Genomic DNA, 26040 nt, shown 5'->3' with positions numbered 1-26040 from the left:
TCGACTCCGGCGGGCCGGTCGAGTAAGATCCGAACCGGTGGGGGCACGCCAAGTGCACCCACTGGGTGTAGTCCCCGAGACCGCGGTCGACTGCTGGCAGTCGACTGGGGTCTTAATAGTTTGCTGCCCCCCCTTTTTTAAACCTGGTCCGGGCAGACCGGACGAGTTGAGTCTTAGTCAGCAGGGGCACGCCAAGTGCACCCGCTGGGTGTAGCCCCTGAGACCGCAATCGACTGCGTGCAGTCGGCTGGGGTCTAAATGGACTTCTTTAGGTTTTATTCACTCGGAAGTGAACCACCTTTGATCCTATCGATTGATCTGTCTTTTGCCTTCTGCAGAAGTCTTGTACTCTTATTTCCAAGTTTGCTGAACTCGAGGAGAAGCAGAGGCAACTCAACTTAGACTTGGAATTGGCTCAGCAAAATCTGAAAAAAGCTCAAGACGAGGCCGCTGGTATGGAAGGTAACTGATTGTCGACTGACTCTCAATATATCTCTTTGATCTCTTCTTTGACTCGATTGCTTCTTTTGCAGAGAAAATGAAGTTGGCTCTGGAGAAGAAAGACTCGGACCTCGCCGCCGTGCAGAAAGCAGCCCAAGACAAAACCGCTCTCACAGACAAGAAGCTTGCTTCAATCGGAACGCTTGAAGGAGAGGTGAACAAACTGAAATCTTGTCTTAATGAAGCTAACCGCGAAGTGACCAGTCTGAAGAAGGACAAGGTCGTCCTGAATGAAAAGTTGGAGTCTGCAATCCGCAAGAGGAATGACACATAAGCTTATCTGAGGACTCTCGCCAAGAAGCTTTATCTCGCGGTGGAAGGTATTTCCTTTAATCCGACTGTGTTGATGTTTGCGATCGGATCTTGCTCGGTCGATTGACTAACTTTTGGCTGCAGAACTCTGCCAAGACTTCGACGAAGAAACTGGAAGGGTCGAGACGGGTCTGGACCCTATCGCTTCCCCAGTCTGCGATGAAACTGCGATGAACGTGCTCTGACTGGAGTCCCGTATCGCCAGCGCCACAAGCTACCTCGCACACCTGAAGGAGGTTGTCTCTCGAATCGACTCATCGCTTTGGCCGGGGGCGACGCTTCAGAATGACCTGGAATCCTTGATGACTCGGCTGAACGAGATCCCTGACCGAGTGCAAGAATGGAAGAAATCCTCTGCCCGGTGCGGTGCTAACGTTGCGTTGTCCTTGGTGCAAGTCCATTGCAAGGAGGCTCGTGAAGATAAGCTGGCTGTGATCAAAGTCGCTAACACCAAAAAACACGACTTCCAGTCCTTCATGGAGACTTTCATCGCTGCCGCCACTCGGATTACTGATGGGATCGACCTGGACTCATTCGTGGAGCCTGCCAGCCCTCCTCCGGCGAGTGAACAGACTCATGAAACCTGAATACGCTTTAAATTTGCCTCGGAATGCCGAGTGATTGCTGTAACCGTTGAACTCCTTCGGTCTTGATGCCCGAGTACTTTTGATTTGCTGCTCGGAATCTTTAGGATTTATCTGAATTTGGTTTATTTCCGAATGTGCTTGTGTTTGTCCACGAATGGACTTTACTCACTGCTTTGAATAGTCTTTGCGCTGGAGACGCAGCAGCTCCGAAGGAGAAGGTTGAAGTCGACCTGCACCTCGTCGTCCTTGTGGATAGGGATGGACCGGACATTGTACTTGTGCCGGAGCTCCGAAGGAGAAGGTTGCAGTCGACCTGCACCCCATCGTCCTTGCGGGTAGGGATGGACCGGACATTGTACTTGTGTCGCAGCTCCGAAGGAGAAGGTTGCAGTCGACCTGCACCTCATCATGCTTGTGGATAGGGATGGACCGGACGTTGTATTTGTGCCGCAGCTCCGAAGGAGAAGGTTGCAGTTGACCTGCACCTCATCATCCTTGCGGATAGGGATATGTTTCAAACTTAGGCGAGTACTGGACTGCAGCTAAGTCTCCTAGTGAGAGAACTTAGGCGAGTGCTGGACCGCAGTTAAGCCCCCGAGTGGGAGGGTTGCTCTCCACTCGGTAGGATTTTTTCAAACTTAGGCGAGTACTGGACTGCAGCTAAGTCTCCTAGTGGGAGGACTTAGGCGAGTGCTGGACTGCAGCTAAGCCCCCGAGTGGGAGGTTCGCTCTCCACTCGGTAGGATTTTTTCAAACTTAGGCGAGTACTGGACTGCAGCTAAGTCTCCTAGTGGGAGGACTTAGGCGAGTGCTGGACTGCAGTTAAGCCCTCGAGTGGGAGGGTCGCTCTCCACTCGGTAGGATTTTTTCAAACTTAGGCGAGTAATGGACTGCAGCTAAGCTTCCTAGTGAGAGAACTGAGGCAAGTGCTAGATTGCAGCTAAGCCCCCGAGTGGGAGGGTTGCTCTCCACTCGGTAGGATTTTTTCAAACTTAGGCGAGTACTGGACTGCAGCTAAGCCTCCTAGTGGGAGGACTTAGGCGAGTGCTGGACTGCAGCTAAGCCCCCGAGTGGGAGGGCCGCTCTCCACTCGGTAGGATTTTTTCAAACTTAGGCTAGTATCGGACTGCAGCTAAGCCTCCTAGTGAGAGAACTTATGCGAGTGCTGGACTGCAGCTAATCCCCCGAGTGAGAGGATTGCTCTCCACTCGGTAGGATTTTTCCAAACTTAGGCTAGTACCGGACTGCAGCTAAGCCTCCTAGTGAGAGAACTTAGGCGAGTTCTGGATTGCAGCTAAGCCCCCAAGTGGGAGGGTTGCTCTCCACTCGGTAGGATTTTTTCAAACTTAGGCGAGTACCGGACTGCAGCTAAGTCTCCTAGTGAGAGAACTTAGGCGAGTGCTGGACTGCAACTAAGCCCCCGAGTGGGAGGGTTGCTCTCCACTCGGTAGGATTTTTTCAAACTTAGGCGAGTACCGGACTGCAGCTAAGTCTCCTAGTGAGAGAACTTAGGCGAGTGCTGGACTGCAACTAAGCCCCCGAGTGGGAGGGTTGCTCTCCACTCGGTAGAATTTTTGCAAACTTAGGCGAGTACCGGACTGCAGCTAAGTCTCCTAGTGAGAGAACTTAGGCGAGTGCTGGACTGCAACTAAGCCCCCGAGTGGGAGGATTGCTCTCCACTCGGTAGAATTTTTGCAAACTTAGGCGAGTACCGGACTGCAGCTAAGTCTCCTAGTGAGAGAACTTAGGCAAGTGCTGGACTGCAGCTAAGCCCCCGAGTGGGAGGATTGCTCTCCAATCGGTAGGATTTTTTACGATCTGATCGCAGAGACAAATATTTGAGTTACGAGTTTGGTCTTCAATTAAAAACAATGTGGAATAGTTTCACAAACTCATGCCACCTGGAACACCACAGCATAATGGTGTGTCCGAACATCATAACCGTACTTTATTGGATATAGTACAATCTATGATGTTTCTTACCGATTTACCAATATCGTTTTGGGATCATGCATTAGAGACAGCTGCATTCACGGTAAAAAGGGGCACCATCTAAGTCTGTTGAGACGACACAATCTGAACTATGGTTTGGCAAGAAACCAAAGTTGTCGTTTCTTAAAGTTTTGGGTTGTGATGCTTATGTGAAAAAGTTTCATCCTGATAAGCTCAAACCCAAATCGGAGAAATATGTCTTCATAGGATACCCAAAGGAGACTGTTGGGAACACCTTCTATCACAAATCCGAAGGCAAGACATTCATTGCTAAGAATGGATCCTTTCTAGAGAAGGAGTTTCTCTCGAAAGAAGTGAGTGGGAGGAAAGTAGAAAACTTGATAAGGTAATTGTACCTTCTCCCTTATTGGAAAGTAGTTCGTCATAGAAATCTGTTCTTGTGACTACTACACCAATTAGTGAGGAAGCTAATGATGATGATCATGTAACTTCAAGATCAAGTTACTACCGATCTCGTAGGTAAACCAGAGTGAGATCCGCACCAGAGTAGTGCAGTAATCCTGTTCTGGAAGTCATGTTACTAGACCATGACGAACTTGCGAACTATGAGGAAGCGATGATGAGCCCAGATTCTGCAAAATGGTTTGAGGCCATGAAATCTGAGATATGATCCATGTATGAGAACAAAGTATGGACTTTGATGGATTTGCCCGATGACCGGCAAGTCAGAGAAAATAACTGGATCTTCAAGAGGAAGACGGACGCTGATAGTAGTGTTACTATCTACAAAGCTAGACTTGTCAAAAAAGGTTTTTGACAAAGTTCAAGGTGTTGACTATGATGAAATTTTCTCACTCATAGCGATGCTTAAGTCTGTCATAATCATGTTAGCAATTGCCGCATTTTTATGAAATCTGGCAAATGGATAAACAAAACTACATTCCTTAATGGATTTAAAGAAGAGTTGTATATGATGCAACCAGAAGGTTTTGTCAATCCTAAAGGTGCTAACAAAATATGCAAGCTCCAGCGATCCATCTATGGACTGGTGCAAGCATCTCGGAGTTGGAATATACGCTTTGATAAGTTGATCAAAGCATATAGTTTTATACAGACTTGCGGTGAAGCCTGTATTTACAAGAAAGTGAGTGGGAGCACTAACATTTCTGATAAGTATATGTGTATGACATATTGTTGATCGGAAATAATGTAGAATTATTCTGCAAAGCATAAAGGAGTGTTTGAAAGGATTTTTTTTCAAAGAAAACCTCGGTGAAGCTGCTTACATATTGAGCATCAAGATCTATAGAGATAGATCAAGACGCTTGATAAGTTTTTTCAATGAGTACATACCTTGACAAGATTTTGAAGTAGTTCAAAATGGAACAGTCAAAGAAAGAGTTCTTGCCTGTGTTACAAGGTGTGAAATTGAGTAAGACTCAAAGCCCGACCACGGCAGAAGATAGAAAGAGAATGAAAGTCATTCCCTATGCCTTGGCCATAGGTTCTATAAAGTATGCCATGCTGTGTACCAGACCTATTGTATACCCTACACTGATTTTGGCAAGGGAGTACAATAGTGATCTAGGAGTAGATCACTGGACGGTCAAAATTATCCTTAGTGGAATAAGGATATGTTTCTCGATTATGGAGGTGACAAAAGGTTCGTCGTAAAGGGTTACGTCGATGCAAGTTTTTGCACTGATCCGGATGACTCTAAGTCTTCATCTGGATACATATTGAAAGTGGGAGCAATTAGCTAAAGTAGCTCCGTGCAGAGCATTGTAGACATAGAAATTGCAAAATACTTACGGATCTGAATTGGCAGACCCGTTGACTAAACTTCTCTCACAGGCAAAACATGATCACACCTTAGTACTCTTTGGGTGTTAATCACATAGCATGTGAACTAGATTACTGACTCTAGTAAACCCTTTGGGTGTTGGTCACATATCGATGTGAACTATGCGTGTTAAACCACATAAAGATGTGAACTATTGATGTTAGATCACATGGCGATGTGAACTAGATTATTGACTCTAGTGCAAGTGGGAGACTGAAGGAAATATGCCCTAGAGGCAATAATAAAGTTATTATTTATTTCCTTATTTCATGATAAATGTTTATTATTCATGCTAGAATTGTATTAACCAGAAACATAATACATTGTGAATACATAGACAAACAGTATGTCACTAGTATGCCTTACTTGACTAGCTCGTTGATCAAAGATGGTTATGTTTCCTAACCATAGACATGAGTTGTTATTTGATTAACGGGATCACATCATTAAGAGAATGATCTGATTGACATGACCCATTCCATTAGCTTAGCACCCGATCGTTTAGTATGTTGCTATTGCTTTCTTCATGACTTATACATGTTCCTATAACTATGAGATTATGTAACTCCCGTTTACCGGAGGAACACTTTGGGTACTAATGAGTTAGTACCGATGACAACTAATGAGTTAGTTGCGAGATGATGTATTACGGAACGAGTAAAGAGACTTGCCGGTAACGAGATTGAACTAGGTATTGAGATACCGACGATCGAATCTCAGGCAAGTAACATACCGATGACAAAGGGAACAACGTATGTTGTTATGCGGTCTGACCGATAAAGATCTTCGTAGAATATGTGGGAGCCAATATGAGCATCCAGGTTCCGCTATTGGTTATTGATCGGAGACGTGTCTCAGTCATGTCTACATTGTTCTCGAACCCATAGAGTCCGCACGCTTAAGGTTTTGATGATAGTTATATTATGAGTTTATGAGTTTTGATGTACCGAAGGAGTTCGGAGTCCCGGATGAGATCGGGGACATGACGAGGAGTCTCGAAATGGCTGAGACGTAAATATCGATATATTGGATGACTATATTCGGACATCGGAAAGGTTCCGAGTGGTTCGGGTATTTTTCGGAGTACCGGGGAGTTACGGGAATACGGGAGAAGAAGTATATGGGCCTTATTGGGCTTTAGGGGAGAGGGAGAGGCAGGCCGCGCGCCCCCCCCAAGGCCTAGTCCAAATTGGACTAGGGGGATGGGCTGCGCCCCCTCCTTCCTTCTCTTCCCTCTTCCCCTTCCTTGTCTCCTACTCCTACTACATGGAAGGACTCCTAGTTGGACTAGGAAAGGGGGAATCCTACTCCCGGTGGGAGTAGGACTCCCCTAGGGCGCGCCATAGAGAGGGCCGGCCCTCCCCTCCTCCACTCCTTTATATACGGGGGCAGGGGGCACCCCATAGACACACAAGTTGATCCACGTGATCATATTCTTAGCCGTGTGCGGTGCCCCCTTCCACCATAATCCTCGATAATATTGTAGCGGTGCTTAGGCGAAGCCCTGCGACGGTAGTACATCAAGATCGTCACCACGCCGTCGTGCTGACGGAACTCTTCCCCGAAACTTTGCTGGATTGGAGTCCGGGGATCGTCATCGAGCTGAACGTGTGCTAAAACTCGGAGGTGCCGTAGTTTCGGTGCTTGATCGGTCGGGCCGTGAAGACGTACGACTACATCAACCGCGTTGTGCTAACGCTTCCGCTGTCGGTCTACAAGGGTACATAGATCACACTCTCCCCTCTCGTTGCTATGCATCACCATGATCTTGCGTGTGCATAGGAATTTTTTTGAAATTACTACGTTCCCCAACACATCTGCCAGCTGGTGTTGCTCGAGGAGGAATATGTTGTACCACTGTTCCTCCCGCGCCTGCCGGAACACCGACAATGCCGGCGGCGCCAACTGCACGTCTACCATGGCGTTGTTGTAGTGCGCCTGTGACTACTTCATGGTCAAGCCAGAATGGACCGGCACGGGCTCCGACGCCTAGTCATCATCGGAGACCTTGGGGAGCTAGCCGACATGTCGTCCTCTATCCGCCTGGCATGATAGCTCTGCTAGCAGGTAGCAAGGGCGGGCACCTCGTGCTTCTACTCCGTCGAGAGGCTCTTCCACAATGCATTACCGTTTATGGTCATGGAAGATGTGGTGCACGGGAGGAGGATGTGGAGAGGATGTGTGTGGTGTAGTTTGTGTCAGGAGTGGCCTTGTTTAAATAGTAGATGCCGGTTAGGCCAAGCGGCGGGGTGTGTCAATTCAGGCGCCGAAATTGATTTCTCAACCGACGTGCTTGTTTAATGTCGACAGGCAGATGGACGGGCGTCGTGTCTCAGACTTTGCACCTCTTCAATGTCGGGCCGACGTGAGAGGTCACGTCTATTCTAGGCTGACATGAATGCGGCGTTGGCGCTCTCGAGCGGCATAAATGCGCGGCAACCATTTTGGGGGTGAATGTGATGCAGAGCAAGTGAGGGTTTTGGGCGGGTCTGAGGTGTTGGAGGCGTGTGTGGCAACAGTTCAGAAGCCCGCAAAGCACACACCCCCTCCGTTTGCAGGAAAAAGGACGCCCGAACCGACCCGCAGACGGATGGTGTACTGCGTTGGATGGCAAAACACGCCTGGAGAGGCTAGTACGGAAGGATACGGGGTGGGGGAGGGAGGGGGAGGGTTAAGCTCAACATTGGAGATGCCCTGACATAGCAATCAAATATAGATAGGGCAATCTGACATAGATACAATTTATATAGAAGGGTCGACATAGTTCATAATTGACTAATAATGTTAGATAAACAAGTAATTAAACATATGGGGGCGGACGGAGTTCACCACTTCCTCATCGGCCGCTTCCCCTTGGGGTCTCGGGAGCATCACAGGCATTTGGGGTGGGCGATGCGTCACTTTTCATCGTGTCGTTGTCCGATAAGGAGGGGCTAACGAACACCACCATGCATGAGGTAGCACGGTTCTACTCTGCCGCAAGCCGTGTGGCTCTCTCCACCGCCGCCGCCTTATGCGTCGCTAACCTTTCGAACTCCTCGAGCACCCAACGGAGCGACGTTGCATTTTTGCAATGTGTAGGAGCAGCAGGTTGTGTCGCGGAGCACCGCGTCGTCGTGGTCGAAGGCATGCGGCTGTGGCTCCATAGTGGAGAGGACCCGTAGCCATAGCGGCTCGATGCGGCATGTGTCGCCTTCCTTATGGCCTAGCAGTACACGCACCCCTCCGTCTTCGGCTGCCGCTGTCATGACCGCGGGCTCGGCGGTGTGGGCACTAGCACTGAGCGGCTGTCGGCGGTGTTGGGCGCTGCTGATCGCCCTGCCACTTGACCGGGAAAGGCAGGGAGAGCGTAGGGCGGCGCCATGGAGCTGCAACTGCCGACCCTGGCCACCGGCAACTCCGTGGAGGAGGACCTCCCACCCTGGCCCATCTGCAAGCGGCGGAGAGCAATGCGAAGTGCGAACTCCTCGTTCGACACGGGCGAGCTCCACGAGTCGACGATCAACTTAGCTGAGTCGATCTCATCGAAGCCACCCTCGGATCCGCTTCCGTCCATGGCGGAGGGGATGAGAGAAACTAGGAAGAGGAAGGGGAGAAGACTGGAGATGAGTAGAGAGGTCGAGAGGACTCGAGCAAGTGGGGTTTGACTAGGGTTCGGATGACTGGTCGCGGTTTTTGTGGGAAGATTAGTGAGGGCGGTGTCGGCCATACTAGACTGTTAGACATGGGCGAGGTGTGTGCGCGCGTCCAGACCTCCCCATATCCACCCCACATATGGGCTAGGTATTAGGGTTTCCTAATAGCCCGGGCGTTTGGGCTGCGTGTGTGGAACTCGGTTGTGTGGCTTTTTTTCGGTCCGAGGGTCAGCCCGCCCGGGTAGATGCTGTGACAACGAGAGAGCTGGAAGCAACTAGTTAACGAGCGCTCCTTCGGGAGCCTCGCAACGATCAGCGCCACTTGACGCGCTCTCAGCCATTCGCCACGTGCCGCGCTCTGGACGCTCCCTTTGGATTTTGTTGCTTTTTTATTTTTTCACATGCGTTTTCGGCTTTTTAAACGGGGTTTTTTCGGGTTCTTTCGACGTTTTGGTTTTCCCCCGGTCTTCCTTAGCTTTTCGATAAAAAAATTAAAAAAAATAAATTACTTTTGCGCGAAAAATACTCATTCTCTTTTTTTCCCTTTCGCGAAAGTCACGGTTTTTTCGGCGAGAGGCACGGTTGTGCTTTAGCGAGAGTCACGACCGTGCCTTTCGAAAACGAAGAAAAAACGTATTTTCTATTTATTTTTCTTTCGCGAGAGTCACGGTTTTGCTTCCGTGAGAGGCACTGTTGTGCTTTCGCGAGAGTCACGTCCGTGCCTCTCGGAAACGAAAAAAACGTGTTTTCTATTTATTTTCTTTCGCGAGAGTCACGGTTTTGCTTCCGCGAGAGGCACGGTTGTGCTTTCGCGAGAGTCACGGCCGTGCCTCTCGGAAAGGGAAAAACAAAACACATTTTTTTCTTTCGCGGGAGTCACGGTTTTGCTTCCGCGAGAGGCACGGTTGTGCTTTCGCGAGAGTCACGGCTGTGTCTCTTAGAAAGGGAAAAAACGTGTTTTCCTTTTTTTTCGCGAGAGTCACGGTTTTTCTTCCGCGAGAGGCACGGTTGTGTTTTCGCGAGAGTCACGGCCGTGCTTCTCAGAAACGGGAAAAACACGTTTTCTATTTTTTTTTCCTTCCACGAGAGTTACGGTTTTGCTTTCACGAGAGGCACCGGCGTGCCTCTTTCGAAAAGGAAAAAAAATCAATGCTCCCGGTTTCGGTTTTTTCGCCTGGTTTTTTTCGTGAAAAAAAGTTTGTCAAAGCCTATCAACATGGGATCTAGTTTTGAAAATCTCGATGCGAGGAATCCAATAATGAAAACGGTTCGAGATTTGGACGCACGGTTTAAAAGATAAAACATTTTCAATAAACGGATCTACGAAAAAAAGGGAAAACTCCCAGGTTGCGACAAGTGGCACGCTGCATGCGCGCCACATGCCACGACCTAAGAAAGTGGAGTGTTCTTTGCAACAAGTACTCTTTAATTAATGATTTCGGAGAGAGCTCCTAGCTGAAGCTCCTTAGCGTCGAACAGTCGAGCTTTCGCGCAGGGCACGTGATCTGAATGGGCCGGCCTATTCGGTGGTGAGCAGCTATTAAAATCCCCCAAAAAATGAGCGCCAGTGGTGTAAAAAACAACGCAAAAAAAGAGCTGCTTCAACGCTACGGGAGACATGTACTTAACCGCTGGAGCAGATCGGTACTACTGTTAAATATGCACCCGAAATCTTTTAGAAGTGACTATATAGGCAGATCCAAATATTTTCCTTTCAAACATTTAAAGAAAATTCTGACTATATATTTTTTTAAATTCTGAACAACTTCTTAAAAACACGAACAAGTATAGGAAAAATTGCCCAAATTTTGGATTTGTAAGCAAATTAAAAAACGGAAAGAATGTATGAATTTGTGAACAAATTTTGAAAAATGGAAACATTTTTTCAATTCTGTTTTTTACAAACTAAAACAATTTTGGAATTTGCGAACAAATTTAAAGATGGGAGCTTTTTTTAATTTATGAACAAATGTTGGAAAACGGAACAATTTTTGAAAACATGAACATTTTGAATAAAACGAACAATTTTCGCATCTGTGAAAAAAAACGAAGCTCTGGACAATTTTTTTAAAAAGTGAACATTACAAAAATTTATTGAATTTCTAAAAAAATTTAAAAACTGGAACGTTTTTTGAGCTGATGAATATATTTTCAAAGGCGAACATATTTTCAAGTATGTGAACATTTTTTATTGAATTTGTGAACAAAATTTGAAATAGGAACTATTTTTGAACTTATGAACATTGTTTGAAAGGTGAATATTCCTTTTATATATACGGACATTTTCTAAAATGACGATTTTTTAACTTCTGAAACAAAACTAAAAAATAGGAACATTTTTTCGAACATCCGAACATATTTTGAAATCTTGAACAGATTTTAAAATTTCAAAAAAGAAAAAAGAAACAAAAAACGAGTAGAAAAGGAATTACAAAAGTAATAAAAAAGAAATACAGATATGAAAAGGAAAACGAAAGAAAAGAAAAAGAAGAAAAATTAAGAAAAACCACCAATAAAAAACCAAAAACTACTGGAAACTGGTTCAAGAACCTTCTAGAAGCTTCCCAAAACCGATCAGGAAGCTTCTAGGAGGTTCCTGGTAACTGTAGCGCGCGTTATGTCGTCATTGGCCGGCCCACCCTGTTCCCTAGTCGCTAGCTCTCTGTGCGAATCAGCAACAGTTTGCCGTAGAGAGCAGCAAATAGGAATTATAAAACTCACAACCCTACATTACAGGGTATTTGTTCATCACCAATCGGGCTACCAAAGGTTAGTGATTAACAGGTCGAGCGAGTACTTAAGAATTGAATACAGCGGCAGATAAAATTATAACCTGAACAATGTTTAACAATTTTGTGATATATGTTAAACAATTTTTAAATATGCATTGAACATTTTGTGATATGCGTTGAACATTTTTGTAATGCATGTTGAACAATTTGGTAATATATGGTGAACATTTTCTTATAATTGATGAATATTTTTTGTAATACTCGGAGAACTTTTTATATAACACATAAAAAGGAAGAAAAACATAAAAGAAAATATACAAAAATTAAAAAAGAAACAAAAAGATAACAAAACCACTGAAAAACGCATAATAAAACATTGAAAAAACCAAAAGGAACAAAATCCACGGAAGAAAAACGAAAAAAAAAACCCGCAGGAAACAACGAAGGAAGGAGCAGCGAAAAAAAAGGATCTGCCTGTGACAGCCGCCCCTATCTGTTCCCCAGTCCACGGCGTAGATGCGCATCCTTCTCTGATCGCCGGGACCGAGACGCTGGGCTGCCGTAGCGCGTAGCAGCCGCGGGAGGCGGAACGCAGTCGCTGGGCCGCTGCTGCAGGGAGAACTGGTTGCCGGGCCGCCGGCGACCAGATCCATGGCGCCCACGGAGGTGAGAGGTCGACCACCTGAATTTCAACAACCCATTGTTCTGTCCGTGAGTTCGTCAGATTTGATATGGCTTTACCTCTGTTTTGACTAGCACCTTCTGCTACGGAAATCAACTTCCGCATCGACACGCAGCTAAACTGATATTGTTGTTTTGTCGCAAGAAAATCAAAAAACAAAACTGATGTTATTGCTTCAATGTACAGAAAACATATGTGTTTTTCAGCATATAATACACCACATTGCCTGGGAGAAGGATAATAATCCCCGCCAGAAAAACATACGAGTACTTATTTGATATAAGGAAATAAGAGTGCCAGGAATGCTTGATGACAATGACATGCATCCGCCTGAAATATGGTGTCTGGTACGGTGTTTCTATGACAGATTCAGAGATTCTTTATACCAGGTAGTAGCTCCTTGGTTTTTCAGGCAAACGAAAACTGTTTCCTTTGTTTGTTTGTAAGCCAAATGGTAATACATTCTGCAGGCTGCAACTTCAGTCTTCACCACAAGTCCACAATAGTATCATTCACATGCATTAAATTGATGTTCAGTATGTGCAAGATACAAAAACAACACTGCATCAGGAACAGCCTTGTCCCGTAAAAATATTGTTTTTTTACAAGTATAGAGAACACACGGTGCTTCTGGGCATCACTAGATCAAGCAGTACCTCGCACCCTAGCTACAAATTTTATGTTCATGTTTCCCCTATGTGCTTTGGGACTGTCTTGGTGACTGTATTTCAGTTTTTAAGTTCATCTTTTCCCCTTTTTGCTTTAGGACTGACTTGGTGACTGGAATTTGGTCTTGATGTCTGATGGTGGTAAAAAGGCCATTGGAGAGCAACATGAGTTCGAGGAAGAGGTATGTTTTGGGAATATTGATTTCGTTCTACTCATTACATCGGCTGCAATTCTCACTTTTGAATTGAAAGGTTGTTTCTTGCTGATTGTAGCTTGTCATACAGACACATATATGCAGAAAATTTTCCTTGCTTCCTAGAAACTCAGTAGTCTAATATACACTGTGCTTGATATTTTGGAAAATTTAAGAAAGATCTATCAAAAACAACATAGAATTTTTTGTACTGCATATTGTTCAACCTAGAAAGCTCAGTAGTCCAATACATTGTTGTATTGTTTAGCGCTGCAGTTCATCTCTTGAGTCCTACTACTGTTTTTGTACTGCACATTATCAAATACAGAAATTGGTCTGGTGATTATGATACGCTGGAGTTTTAATTGTTTACTTTTCTGTATGCTTGTAATGATATATGCTGGAGTTGTCCTTATTTCCATTTTCTAATGCTTCTAATGATCTGATTGGTCTGGGAGTTTGTGCTCCCTAATCTTCAAAGTTTTGTCTAAGGCCCTAGAGCTTTCTCCCGATTCACCAAGTATATCACAAGAACATGTTGATTCACCACTGATAGAGGTTGCAGCAGAAAACTCGCCGGAGCTGCCTGAGGAAATCATGATGGATATATTTGCCCTTCTTGAGGTCCCTTACCTCCTTGAAACAGGCTTTCGCCCTGCTTTATATATAAAGCAACCACACAAGAGTACACAGCCAAACGATACAAAGTGATGGGGAACCCTCGAACGACGCCAATCCCAAGAACCAGAACACACACGCGAATACGTGACCGATAAAGAGTACAGGAAGACCTGATAACACCGCCACCCTAGCCCCTACAACACCTACACTCCACAACAACGCCCCCAAGAGGGAACACGACGCGAAGCACCGCCGCCGCCGAGTCCAAAATGGACAAAGGTTTTCACCCGGAGCCGGATACAGAGAGGATCCCCAAGACAACATCTTCAAGAAGAGAACGACGCCTGCAGGTGTCTCCCTCGTCGACGATCAAGCGCAGAGCTTTCGCTCGGCCACCCATCCGTGCCACTATGAGATCTTGAGGGTAAGAGCAACGAGATCAGGTCCCTAGGTCCAGATCGGGGCACCGCTGCTGCTAGAGACAAAGCACGCCCGAGTCACCCACCGCCATAGCTCTTGTCGCCCACACGACCAAGAGACACAGCCACCACCGCCGCCACGGTGCCTGCCGGAAGGCCAACCATGCGGACCACCTCCCAGGGCCGCCGCCCTCGCATCCAAACCCTGAGACCCCACCAACCGCCCGCTTCACAGAGCACAAACCACAACAGGAAAATCCTGGCATCAGCCACCGAGTCAGGGTCGGCACTACCACCATTGGGGCGCCCTCGCCTACAGTACACCCCCCCAATCCCGGTGTACCGGGGGGAACATAATCGAGTGACTACCGACGGCCGTCGTGGATACCCAGCTCAGACGACGCAAGTCCATGGTTTGACGCATTGATCCGCTTGCCGGCATCTGGGAGTCCCACCCACCATAGCCACGGACCTCCACCAATGCCAAAACGTGAGGACGCCTCTCCAACCAACCGCAAGCATCCACCTTGGCGTGAGCAAAGGGAACCCAGAACCACTCGAGGAGCGGCTAATCCCGGACAGGAGATCGAGTCCAACTCCTGCCACGACGACAAGCCCTTACCACCGGCCTGCTGCCAGCATACACACCCGCAAGAAGCGAACATCGCCAAACTGGCCGAGGGCCACTCCGACGTCCCGACCCCCATCGGCAACTCAGACCGGCTCCACCACCCCCGCCCAATGCCAAGATCTCCACCACCAACCCTCTGCCCCGACTCCACGCCCACGAGAAGGAACCAAAGCCACCAGCTCCAGCCCGTCCTCGCCACCCAAGGTTGCCTGCATGACTGGCCGATCCGCCCAGGTCATCCACGCTGCCCCCCCACACAGCGCCCGCGAAGTCCAGCACTCAGGGTCACGCCACCACCGGAGTTCATCAGCCCCGGGCCGCCGGCCGAGCCTGAATGTCAGATCCGGCCGAATACGGCCCGATGCTCGTCCGCGCGCCACCTTCTACGAAGGGAGCTCCGCAGCCGCTGCACGGCGCACGTGTGCAGGACGCCGGACTGTCGCCACCATCCGGCTGCGTCGCCGCACCGCAGACCAACCGCCGCGTCGCTGGTCCCTGCGGCAGCCCAGCGTCGCCACCTGAGGGCGCCGCCCGCGCTGCCCCCCCCCCCCAGGGCAGAGGAGGAAGAAGGGCCCCGCCGTCGCCGCGCCAACCGGGCTTTGCCTGTCAGCGCCCGCCGGCGGCGTCTGGGGAGGGAGGGTAGAAGGCGGGGTCGAGGAGCTGGCGGCTAGGGTTTCCCAACAACAGTGTACTTCCGTAGAAGGTTAGCCAAAAGCTCATGAGCGTACACTTTCTCGAAGGCCCTTGAACTGCTCCTCCATTTCAGCAAAGAATTCTTTAGTAGTGTCTTTCTTGGGAAGGCCCTAGCAATGTCCGGTGATATTGCCACATTCATAATAAGAAGCGCAACATGGTTTGATTTTTCTCATTTTTCCAACTTAACACCATAACCATTTTTTAGGTCTGGCATACCCTGTGGCACTGTTTTTCTTCCCTCAAGGCAAAATCAAACTCATTACAGCCCGAACATAACTGAACCTGGGACTTCCAACACGGGCAGTTACTCCCCTTACGTGGTTCGATCGTGTCGTCTCGGAATGCAGCGGAAGCTGAAATTTTCATAAAAATACATAAGTAACTTGCATGAATATAAATTTTCGTTGGTAAATAAGTAAACATGCCAAAACTTTAACTTTTACTCTATGTTGAATCACCATTGGGCAGAAAAGATGTAGAATTAAAAACTCATTAGGGGATGACTCATAAAGTTAAAACAATGTTGGTCAGAATTAAATTTAGAGTCATATAATTCTTAAATTAAACATCAAATGTGTTCAATGGTGATCACAGAAGGGAGCACAATCTATTCACAAGTGATTGGATTCACGGCTTGCATCTCAAGACCGCTCATCGGCGGTAATCACCCACCCATGTGAGGCCCCGATCAGATGCCTTCGATGGATAGTCTGTGGCACCATCGAACAAATTTGATGTTTAATTGAAGAATTATATGACTCTAAATTTAATTCTGACCAACATTGTTTTAACTTTATGAGTCAAACCCTAATGAGTTTTTAATTCTACATCTTTTCTACCCAACAGTGATTCGGCACAGAGTAAAAATTAAATTTTTGGCATGTTTATTTATTTACCAACATAAATTTATATTCACGCAAGTTTACTTATGTATTTTTTGATGAAAATTTTAGCTTTCGCTGCATTCCGAGACGACACGATCAAACCACGTAAGGGGAGGAGTAACTACCCGTGTTGGGAGTCACAGGTTCAGTTATGTTCTGGCTGTAATGAGTTTGATTTTGCCTCCAGGGAAGGAAAACGGTGCCACAGGGTATGCAGACCTCAAAAATGCTTATGGTGTTAAGTTGGAAAAATGGGAGAAATCCAACCATATTGAACTTTTTATTATGAATGTTGCAATATTATCGGACATTGCTAGGGCACTCCCCAAGAATGACACTACTAAAGAATTCTTTGCTGAAATGGAGGAGCGGTTCAAAGGATTCAGAGAAAGAGTACGCTCATGAGCTTTTGGCTAACCTTCTTCGGAAGTACACTGCTGTTGGCAATGTTAGGCAGCATATACTAAGAATGCTGAATTTTTCACCAAGTTTAAAGCTTTGGACGTTCATTAAGTGAAACCTTCTTGTAGTCATGATTCTGAAGTCCCTTCCAAATGATTTTGATCATTTCAAGATCATTATAATTCTCTAAAGGAAAATTGGACACTCGCTGAGATTACCACTAGGATTGTCTAGGAGGAAGACAGGATTAAGCGGTAGAATAAAGACCCTCATAATCCTCTCTTTCACCTGGACAATCCTAGTGGTCATCTCAGCGAGTGTTCACTTTTCCTTCAGAGAATTATAATTGATCTTGATTTGGTAAAAATCATTTGGAAGGGACTCAAGAATCATGAGTACAAGAAGCTTTTCACTTAATGAACAACCCAAAGCTCTAAGCTTGGTGAAAGCATTCATCATTCTCAATATATGTTTCCTAATGTTCCCATCAACAGTGTACTTCTGAAGAAGCTTAGCCAGAAGCTCATGAGCGTACACTTTCTCGAAGCCTTTGAATTGCTCCTCTATTTCAGCAAGGAATTCTTTAGCAGTTTCTTTCTTGGGGCATGGTTTCCTAAGCCTTAGAAAAAAGCAATTTAAGAAATAAGCCCATAAGCCATTAAAGGGCAAATAAGTCAGCGCCTCTTCTTCTGCTCCTAGCAGCTCCACTACTGGAGAAAATGCGCATCACTTTTGCTCCAAGGACACTACCAAAGGGAATGCCTATGCTTCCGAAAATGGATGAACAAAAGAGGTACTAATGAAATAACTTTTGTTGATGAATCACTTTATGTCAATTTTTCTATAACGTCATGGTGGATTGATTCAGGTGCAACCACTCATGTTGCTAACTCTATGCAGGGGTTCGCATGATTCAAACTATAAGTCGAGGAACAAGAAAGTTTAAGGTAGTGAAAGGAGTTGAGGCCATGGGATCTCTCATGTTGGAGCTACACAATCTATGATTGAATAATGTTCTTTATGTACCTAGCTTAAGTAGGAATTTCATTTCCGTTTCTTGTTTAGACGATGACATGTACAAGTGCATGTTTGGCAATGGACGTTTTAAATAAGTTTAATAAGAATGTTGGCCTCGGTGTCACACGAGTCAAATTATAAATGTTATTCCTTAATAATGATTTAGTTAAGCTTGTGAGTGATGAATCTGATGTTGAGAAGAAAAGGAAATACGTTAGTAACTCTTTGAAATTGTGGCATTGTCGTTTGGGCCCGGGGGGGGGGGGGGGGGAACACTTAGTTAAAAAGTAAATACTCCCTCCATTACACCAAATATGTTGAAAGCATTAAAGGAAAATACACCAAAAATAATTACGAAAGGAGCAGTAAGGAACACAAGGGTTTTAGAACTAATTCACACTGACATATGTCGACCCCTCAACGTTTAAGTCCATGGATGGTTTTGATTCATTCATTACATTCGGAGACAACTTTCCTCGATATGGGTATATCTACCGTATACCCGACCGATCAGAAGCTTTGGAGAAATTCTAAGTTTTCAAAGTTGAGGTAGAAAATTAGCTTTGGAGAAATTCAAAGTTTTCAAAGTTGAGATAGAAAATTAGTTGAACTCAAAAATCAAAGTTGTATGGCCTGATCATGGGGGAGGGTATTATGGTAGAAACGCTCATTCTAGGCAGATTTCTGGACCTTTTGCTAAGTTATGTGAAAATGGAATCATTTCTCATTACTCAATGCCTGGTGAACCACAACAAAATGGCGTGGCTAAGCATCACAATTGCACCCATATGGATATTTTGTGAAGCTTGCTTTTTCACTCAAGTTTAGCAGTGACCCTTTGGATAGAGGCATTAAAGACAGCCGCACACATACTAAATCTTTATTTGACCTAGTCAACACTGAACACACCTTACGTGATGTGGGCACGAAATAAACCGATCTTGAATTACCTACGGGTGTGGGGTTGTCCTGCCAAGGCTACTGTTTTCAATCTACAACTTAAGAAATTGGATCCAAAAACAATTAGTCGTTTCTTTGTTGGACATCCTCATAGGGGAAAGGGATATCGCTTCTATTGTCCAAGTCACATACCAAGTTCATGGAAACTAGACAAGTGGTATTTTTTTTAGGATAATAAGGTCACAAAGATAGGGAAGATCGATCTTGCGGAAAAGCGGCTTTGTACACCATCCCCCATTATCCAAGGGGTTGTTTTTCAATACGAATAAATGTCACATTTGATGATACTGAATCTTACGGTTCAGGTTCTCAACCAAAATGGTGATCCGGAAGCTAATAATGATGGATATACAGACGCTAATGAGGATCCCCAGCAACATAATGATCCTCAAAATAATGATGTTCCACCACCGGCTCCTGATGTGAGTAGAATACAACGTTAGTGGAAGGAATACATCTTAGATGATTATGCCACTTTCATGAGTGAGGGTATAAAAGATATTGGGGAGGTAGAGGATCCAACCTCTTATAAGGTAGTTATTAAAAGGTGAAAATTCATCCAAGTGGTTGGTTGCCACGGAAGACGAGTTGAAATCTATGGGCTCAAACGACATTTGGGACTTAGTAGAAATTCATGATGGAGCTAAAAGAGTAGGCTACAAGAGGTTCTACAAAACCAGTATTATTCCAAAGAGAGTGTCAAAAGGTTCAAAGCAAAGCTTGTTGCAAAAGGGTTCACATGGAGAGAAGGAATTGACTATAATGAAACCTTATCTCATGTGTCAACCAAATATTCATCAAGAATCGTCAAGGCATTAATAGCTCATTACGACCTAGAATTGCACCAAATGGGTGTTAAAAATGACATTTCTAAATGGTGACCTCAACAAAGACGTTTACATGACTCAGTCGAAGGTTTTTTTGTGGAAGGGAAGGAACATTTAGCATGTTGTCTAAAGAAACCAATTTATCGCTTGAAGCAAGCTTCAAGACAGTGGTACCTCAAGTTCAATAACATTATGAGAACTTTTGGTTCCATAGAAAATATTGTGGACAACTCCATATATGTTAAATTTAAAGGTAGTAGGTTCACAATTTTAGCCATATATGTTGATAACATATTGTAGGCATGTAGCGATAAGGATATGCTTCATGGGACCAAGAATTTTCTGTTATCCATTTTTGATATGAAATATCTTGGTGGAGCCTCGTATGTCCTTGGCATCGAGATTCATCGAGGTAGGTCCAGAGGAATGTTAGGACTATCACAAAAGGCAAAATTTGATAGAGTACTAAAGAAATTCAAGATGCATATGTGCTCAGCCTCAGTTGCTCTTATAGCCAATGGCGATAAGTTTGGGACATCTCAATGTCCGAGGAACCAGTATGAAATTGATCAGATGAAGTGGGATTCTTAGAGCATCTCCACCCGATCCCCCAAGAGCGCCCCCACCCACGACATCTTTTTTGCGTTGGCACAAAAAAATGCCCAGTCGCAGCCCCAAAAGCCCAAAATTTGCCGATTTGGGCCGAAATTGACGCAGGCGACCCAGGCCGAACCCAGCGCATCGGGGGCCGACCGGGGGCGCTGGGGGAAAGAAAAATGGCGCCAAAACTTCCTGCGCCAGATTTCCACCCCGTGGGCCCGTCGAGTCAGTGACTAGACATCATCGTCCTCATCGCCTCGCCTCGGCTCCCGCGTGATTCAATGTCAAGGCTGCCGCCAGTCAGCCTTCCATTGATTGATGGGCGCCGTAGTGATGGCGAGCCGCCGCGTGTCCCGCCCTTTCCTGCCACGCGTCCACACTACTATCGCACCCTCGCCGCTATAAAAGTCGGTCTTCGTCGCCGCTCGCTGCACACTCGCCACAACCATCTCTCTCTCTCTCTCTCTCTCTCTCTCGCCTGCCTCCAGCGCCGACCACCTTCTCTCCTTTGTTGTCCTTGCTCTCGCCCTCTCTCCTTCACCGTACTCAAGCACTCGCCCATGGCGGAGAGGTTTCACGCCGATGGAGCAGTGGCCAACAGCTTTGACCGTCGCCGGCTACTCAACTAGGAGGCACGCCTTCTGTAGGAGGCCAACTACCCGACGCCGCCCGACATGCGCGTGCCTGGCGCATGGCGGTTGAGCGCAGGCGGTGTCCCCGTGCCTCCGCTGCCCTCCGGCGCAGACCTCGTCACCGAGATCGATGCGATCCGGGCGAACATGTCAAAGGAAGCGCACCAGCAACTGCAGTACGCGACCGACAACCAGCCGCTCTGGACCCCCTACTTCAAGCGGCGCCGCGCCGCGCCGACCGGCTGGCGTCCATGAACGGCGCCCCAGCTCCGCGGGGCCACCACAACGTGGAGGGCCGCCGTCAATGGTGGGGCGCGCCGGGGCGGACTCTCTCCGCCGTGCTCGTGCACATCGAGAACGTCAATGAGCCGCCGCTAGAGTACCTGGCGCCCTCCTTCTCTCGCCGCCGCGGTAGCTCCTAGACGCCGAGGCGCATGGACATGCCGTCCTCGTCATCCTCGGGTTCCCGCTCCCCCGAGTCGGCGCCACTCCTCCCCGTCAAGCCCGAGCCGCAGGAGGCACCGCTCCGTCGGCGCACCCGCGCGGCGCCCACGTCATCAACGACGGCGGCCGCGTCCCTTCCCCTCCCCTCCCGCCTGGTCAAGACGAAGGAGGCGGCGGAGCTCCTCCCCCTGAAGAAGGAGCACGAGGCCATGGGCACTGACCTAGAGAGCGGCCTCCAATGGTCGCGCCAGGACTACGTGAGGGAGGAGATGAAGCGCCAGCGCCATGCTCTGGAAGAGATCGCTGCGCGGCGCCGCGGCCGCGACGAGGGCGACGTCGTCGTGACCTTCGACAGCAACGACGAGGTCGCTGCACCGAGCCAGCCAGTCCGCAGCGGTGACCTAGGGAAGGGCTGTAGCAAGGACGCCCCGAAGGACGGGCCGCCGAGCGATGATGACGACGGCGACGACGACTACACTGCCTTCTACAAACTCCTCGGCATGAACTAGGAGTAGTTTTTTTATGTTTTTATGTATGTACAAATTCGCCAAATATTAATGAAATCGCCTATATTTCATCCAAATTTACTGAACCTCGTCGAATTTGGGCTTTCAAAAAATTCGCCCATGCCGGTGCGGTCTTGGCTGGGAATCATTCCCACCCTCGACCCCCACCCCCACCCAAATTATCGTCGGCAGGCCCCTAAGAGGCGCTATTTTTCTCCTAAAATCGCCCTTGGGGGGGCGAACGACTGGAGATGCTCTTATGCTTCAGTTTGTCAGAAGCATCATGTACGCTCAAGTATGTACATGCCCAGATTGGCTTTGTAACTGAGATGCTTGGCAGATTCCAATCAAATACAAGTTTGGACCATTGGAAGGCCGCAAAGAAAGTTTTGTGTTATATGCAAGGAACTAAAGATCTCTTGCTTACATATAAAAGGTCTGATAACCTAGAAGTTGTTGGCGTTTCGGATTTTGATTTGCCAGGTGTGTGGATAGTAAAAACATCACGTCAGGTTATAGATGCATACTTATAGGAGGATCCATATCGTGGAAAAGCTCCAACCAAATGTTAAATGTTGCATCTACAACACAAGTAGAATTTGTAGCATGTTTTGAGGCCACCAGGCAGGCTGTATGGCTAAAGAGTTTTATTCTCATGCTTAAAGTGGTTGACAGCATATTTAAACCACTTGTATTGTACTGCAACAATGAACCTATGGTTTTCTATACGAGTAACAACAAGTCAAGTGCTAGTTCCAAGCACATTGACATCAAGTTTCATGTTGCAGAAGATAGAATCTAGGATCAAACAATTAATATTAAACACATAAGTACGACACATATCCTTGTGGATCCGCTAACAAAAGGCTTATTGTTATGACCGTCGAATTAGGGGCTTAGCCCAGTGGGTTGTGGCCCAAGTTATCTTATCGTTATTAGGGGCTTAGCCCAATTATCTTATCGTTTGCTTAGAAGTCAAGTAAACCTCTCTATATAAGAAGAGGAGATGTATCAATCTAATCAAGTAAGAAGCAATCAGTATTTGCTCGGCTTCCCTTAGGGAACCGGGAGACCTAACCCTAGCCGCCTCTTGCGTCGCCGCCGGCTCTTCTCCACCATGCAGACGGCGCCCAGCCGCAGGCCGCCGCGCCCTCGACCTTGTCTTAGTCCATCTTTCCCCTACAATCTCCGACCTAGAACCGCAGAACCCTAGCCCCTAACACCTTGGTATCAGGTAGCTCAGTTCCGATCATGTCTTTCTCGTCGTCCATCCCGTTGCTTCTGCTGTCGACCGTCACCACCGCGCCGCTGGCCTTCTCCACCACGCCGCTGCCCTCCCCGTCCGCGCCGCAGGTCGCATCCTGATGACCCATGATGTCTACTACACAACCTCCTTCTTGTAGACGTTGTTGGTCCTCCAAGTGCAGAGGTTTGTAGGACAGTAGCAAATTTCCCTCAAGTGGATGACCTAAGGTTTATCAATCCGTAGGAGGCGTAGGATGAAGATGGTCTCTCTCAAGCAACCCTGCAACCAAATAACAAAGAGTCTCTTGTGTCCTCAACACACCCAATACAATGGTAAATTGTATAGGTGCACTAGTTCGGTGAAGAGATGGTGAAACAAGTGGTATATGGATGGTAGATAAAGGTATTTGTAATCTGAAATTATAAAAACAGCAAGGTAACAAGTGATAAAAAGTGAGCGTAAACGGTATTGCAATGATAGGAAACAGGGCCTAGGGTTCATACTTTCGCTAGTGTAAGTTTCCTCAACAATACTAACATAATTGGATCACATAACTATCCCTCAACATGCAACAAAGAATCACTCCAAAGTCACTAATAGCGGAGAACGAATGAAGAGATTATGGTAGGGTACGAAACCACCTCAAAGTTATTATTTCCAATCAATCCGGTGGGCTATTCCTATAAGTGTCACAAACAGCCCTAGAGTTCGTACTAGAATAACACCTTAAGACACAAATTAACCAAAACCCTAATGTCACCTAGATACTCCAATGTCACCTCAAGTATCCGTGGGTATGATTATACGATATGCATCACACAATCTCAGATTCATCTATTCAACCAACACAAAGGACCTCAAAGAGTGCCCCAAAGTTTCTACCGGAGAATCACGACGAAAACGTGTGCCAACCCCTATGCATAGGTTCCCAATGTTACGAAACCCGCAAGTTGGTCACCAAAACATACATCAAGTGGCACGTGGTATCCCATTGTCACCACAGATATCCACGGCAAGACATACATCAAGTGTTCTCAAATCTTTAAAGACTCAATCCGATAAGATTACTTCAAAGGGGAAACTCAATTCATTACAAGAGAGAAGAGGGGGAGGAGAAACATAGGATCCAACTATAATAGCAAAGCTCGCGATACATCAAGATCGTGCCAAATCAAGAACACGAGAGAGAGATCAAACACATAGCTACTGGTACATACCCTCATCCCCGAGGGAGAACTACTCCCTCCTCGTCATGGAGAGCACCGGGATGATGAAGATGGCCACCGGAGAGGGATTGCCCCCTTCGGCAGGGTGCCGGAACGGGTCTAGATTGGTTTTTGGTGGCTACGGAGGCTTCTGGCGACGGAACTCCCGATCTAATGTCTGTTCTGGAAGTTTTAGGGTATATGGAGTTATATAGGCAGAAGAAGCACGCCAGGGGAGCCACGGGGGCCCCATGAGGCAGGGGGCGCGCCCCCACCCTCGTGGGCAGCTCCCGTATCTTCTGACGTGGGGTCCAAGTCCATCAGGTGTGTTTCCTTCCAAAAATAACTTCTCCAGTTGATTTCGTTCCGTTTCGACTCCGTCTGATATTCCTTTTCTTCAAAACACTGAAATAGGCATAAAACAACAAATCTGGGCTGGGCCTCCGGTTAATAGGTTAGTCCCAAAAATAATATAAAAGTGGATAAGAAAGCCCAATATTGCCCAAAACAGTAGATAATATAGCATGGAGCAATCAAAAATTATAGATACGTTGGAGACGTATCAAGCATCCCCAAGCTTAATTCCTGCTCGTCCTCGAGTAGGTAAATGATAAAAAAGATAATTTTTGATGTGGAATGCTAGTTGGCATAATTTCAATGTAATTCTTCTTACTTGTGATATGAATATTCAGATTCGAAAGATTCAAGACAAAAGTTCATATTGACATAAAAATAATAATACTTCAAGCATACTAACTAAGCAATCATGTCTTCTCAAAATAACATGGCCAAAGAAAGCTATCCCTACAAAATCATATAGTCTGGCTATGCTCCATCTTCACCACACAAAATATTTAAATCATGCACAACCCCGATGACAAGCCAAGCAATTGTTTCATACTTTTGATGTTCTCAAACTTTTTCAATCTTCACGCAATATATGAGCGTGAGCCATGGACATAGCACTATAGGTGGACTAGAATGGTGGTTGTGGAGAAGAAAAAAGGGAGAAGATAGTCTCACATCAACTAGGCGTATCAACGGGCTATGGAGATGCCCATCAATAGATATCAATGTGAGTGAGTAGGGATTGCCATGCAACGGATGCACTAGAGCTATAAGTATATGAAAGCTCAACAAAAAAACTAAGTGGGTGTGCATCCAACTTGCTTGCTCATGAAGACCTAGGGCAATTTGAGGAAGCCCATCATTGGAATATACAAGCCAAGTTCTATAATGTAAGATTCCCACTAGTATATGAAAGTGATAACATAGGGGACTCTCTATCATGAAGATCATGGTGCTACTTTGAAGCACAAGTGTGGTAAAAGGATAGTAGCATTGTCCCTTCTCTATTTTTCTCTCATTTATTATTATTATTATTATTATTATTAATATTATTTTTGTTTTTTTGTTTGGGCCTTCTCTTTTTTATGGCCTATTTTTTTTATTTGGGCTTCTTTGGCCTCTTTTTTTTGTCCGGAGTCTCATCCCGACTTGTGAGGGAATCATAGTCTCCATCATCCTTTCCTCACTGGGACAATGCTCTAATAATGATGATCATCACACTTTTATTTACTTACAACTCGATACTTAGAACAAGATATGACTCTATATGAATGCCTCCGGCGGTGTACCGGGATATGCAATGACTCATGAGTGACATGTATGAAAGAATTATGAATGGTGGCTTTGCCACAAATACGATGTCAACTACATGATCATGCTAAGCAATATGACAATGAGAGATATGTCATGAAGAACGGAACGGTGGAAAGTTGCATGGCAATATATCTCGGAATGGCTATGTAAATGCCATAATAGGTAGGTGTGGTGGCTGTTT

General features: G+C 46.4%; 1 long non-coding RNA gene across 2 annotated transcripts; it reads left to right on the top strand.

Annotated features, from left to right (window-relative positions):
- The first annotated feature begins 11994 nt into the window (after nucleotides 1-11994).
- Nucleotides 11995-17899, top strand: LOC125509741. Of its 2 annotated transcripts, XR_007284196.1 has the most exons (4): nucleotides 11995-12229; nucleotides 13012-13095; nucleotides 17463-17553; nucleotides 17661-17899. It is a non-coding gene; the product is annotated as an uncharacterized LOC125509741 (long non-coding RNA). The 2 variants fall into 2 exon arrangements; XR_007284197.1 differs by lacking the exon at nucleotides 17463-17553.
- Nucleotides 17900-26040: the final 8141 nt, after the last annotated feature.

The sequence above is a fragment of the Triticum urartu genome, chromosome 5 (assembly GCF_003073215.2).
Source record: "Triticum urartu cultivar G1812 chromosome 5, Tu2.1, whole genome shotgun sequence".
Classification (NCBI taxonomy): domain Eukaryota; kingdom Viridiplantae; phylum Streptophyta; class Magnoliopsida; order Poales; family Poaceae; genus Triticum; species Triticum urartu.
Note: the sequence above shows the minus strand (reverse complement) of the source record. Positions and strands in the feature narration are given on the sequence as shown.